The sequence below is a fragment of the Alligator sinensis genome, unplaced genomic scaffold, assembly GCF_000455745.1.
Source record: "Alligator sinensis unplaced genomic scaffold, ASM45574v1 scaffold1115_1, whole genome shotgun sequence".
Lineage (NCBI taxonomy): Eukaryota > Metazoa > Chordata > Crocodylia > Alligatoridae > Alligator > Alligator sinensis.
This window is the reverse complement of record NW_005842317.1, coordinates 714,165-716,892: the sequence shown is the minus strand read 5'-3', so window position 1 is coordinate 716,892 and position 2,728 is coordinate 714,165.

Here is a 2,728-nt window from a genome sequence, read left to right as displayed (position 1 = left end):
GGAATGCCTAGCTTCCACATCCTAGTTAGGTTTCAGTATGAGAGAGGTGTTGAGGTGGTCAGCCCTGTCAAAGCTGAGATACTTCTGGCAAAGTGCTGAAGGAATGGGTGCTCATTACACACCTTGGAAATGTTAATTGTGAAAATGCCTGTGAAGTCTATGCACCTCCAGAACTGTAGAGATTTTCATGACTGTAATTTTGGATTTAGGCTCCTAACATCTGACTAAGTCCTTTTTTTAAATCTGGCCTGAAGTTGATATAATTTTCACAGGAAGAAGATTAGAATTTATTACACCGATTTAGTCTTTCCTATAGATTTGGTCTCAGTAGCACCTATTTTCCTTTTGTATAAAAATATCTGCCCACTCAAGATCACCACTTTCTTGGTCAGCAGGTCAAAGAGCAGGAGCCTGGTCTACACTAAGAAATTCTGAGACGTTGTTCCATTACTACCATAGCTGTAGCTGAGCCAGTCATAAGAAAAGTGAGTTTGCCAGCACGAATGAGGTGCAAAACGATTCTTAACATGTTAGCACTCTGTTGGGTAAACTTGTGTGAGCACAATTAAAAGATGTGGTTCAGGAATCATTTGAAGCCCTACTTACGCTATTTTTTAGTGTCAATATTGGGGCTAATGTGATGGTAGCAAGAACATGTGACCTTCAGCCTTGTAATATTGTTAATGTCTTTGAGCAGTATAGCTGAACGCTAGTTAGACCACTGGAATATTATCTTACTCCTAAAGCATGGAAGTATAGTTTTTTCCAGGTAAATACATGAAGTCAAATCTTCAGTTAGTGATGAGCCATTGAAGTCAGTAAATCAATACTGTATGACACCAGAATTCTATAGAATATGCAGACATATTCTCCATGAAATTCCTCTAGAACATGTTTTCTTTTTGTATAAATAAAAATCTGACTGAAATTAGTTTTCCATACTTATCTGCCTGATGAGAACCATTATATTTATCATTTTCCTTGTGCCATAGCTAGGAACCTACTTAATTTGCAGTTTTGTAGATTTTGCAGAAACTGTGAAATCTGGGATTGTCTGCAAAATCCACAAAATCAACAAAAAGCAATAATCAAATGGTGACTCTTCAGTGGGAGTCAGAGGTCCAAACTACTGGGAGGGGAAGGCACTGACTGGTGGGGTGGCACAAAGGGCAGCAGACAAAACAGTGGCTGCCCCTTCATCCGTCCTACCCTTCAGGGCCTCTCCTCCATCAGCACCAAGGAGCAGGGCCACCATGAAATGCCCATGAAATTGGCTCTGCGCACCGTGAGTGGACTGCGAAAAACGCTTTGTCTCCCCAAAGTTTGGTCCCTAGCCATAGCCAAATAGACTAGAAACACAAACAAAAATACTCACCATAAAATGTACTTCTGTTTTGAGTGAAAATATCCCCACACAACTTTTTCACCATGGCCAAGAGACCCTTTCTGGCTGTAAGAGTTCAGGGAAGTCTCCACATCTATTGACTTCTCTGCAGAGAGTAGAACAGTGCCAATTAAAATAATGATTTGTTATTTATGTCGCTGTCTTATAGGTGCTGCCCTGTGACCATCTCTACATTTCTCATGAACCAATAACAGCAGCCCACCCGAAATAAGATTCTGTGGTCACAACCAAACTGAGGAATCAAAGTTAAATGTCTATTTATCTACCAATATGGTAAGTCATCTGGTCTGGTGAGAATTTTTACAATGAACTTGTATCTATTTCTCCTCTTCACTCTGGCTGTGGGTGGTAGACAGAATTGTCTCTCACACTTTTTACTGAATCTTAGACACATCCAAATGTTACAGTGGCTGTGCAATTCTCTGCACCTGAAAATTCATTGTGACCAGTTATCAGTGTGAGGCCCAAGAAGTAACAGAAGGCTGTGACAGGTACTATGGGATGGAGATTTCTAAAGAGCCCACAACTTCTCATTTTCTTGCTTACTGCTCATTTTCAGCGTGATCTGTGAACATTACAGCAAGTAGACAGTGACAAAGACATAGGCCCAAAAAGTGCATAAGGCTTGTGCAGTGGTTCCTGAAAGATAAGGCAGCCCTGCTCCTCCATTCCCACAGAATTCAACAGGAGCTGCAAGTACTCAGCACTGTTCAGGATTAGCTGCCAGCTAATTCATTTTCACAAACCCTGTTAAAGTCTTAGGTGCTATGCAAGTAATATCCCTGTGTTTCAGAGGAGGAGGCAGACAGCTAAAGCAATTTGTCCAAACCACCCACAGTCAGAGATAAGATTAGATCACAGCAGTTCCTGTATCACAGTCTTGCTCAGAGACCACTAGACCCTGACTTTCTTCAGCTTGTTACTGGTGGAATTTGCAATTCAGAGTTTTTTCAAACCTCCCTTAACCAACTCGCACTATGGTCTCAGCAGACTGGCATTCCTCTTAGCTGTCAGGCCGGGTGACACAGTGCAGACGTGGCACGAGCATCTGGAGCCAGGAGGAGGATTATAACATTAGCTTTGTACAAAATGTGCAGAACCATAGGGTTTCCCCTCACAACTTGCCATTTTTACGGTAAATAAACTGCTGACTGGCTGCTTTGCCAACAACTTTGGACCACCCAGGAGATACTTGCAAGTCCTCAGACAAGATATAAAATTGGCTTGGGGAGGAAGAGGTGATCAAAGAAAAAAATGTGTTAAAAGCCGGCTATATCTACACCACAATCTAGAATTCTTTCAAGAACACCTTCAAGAAAAAAT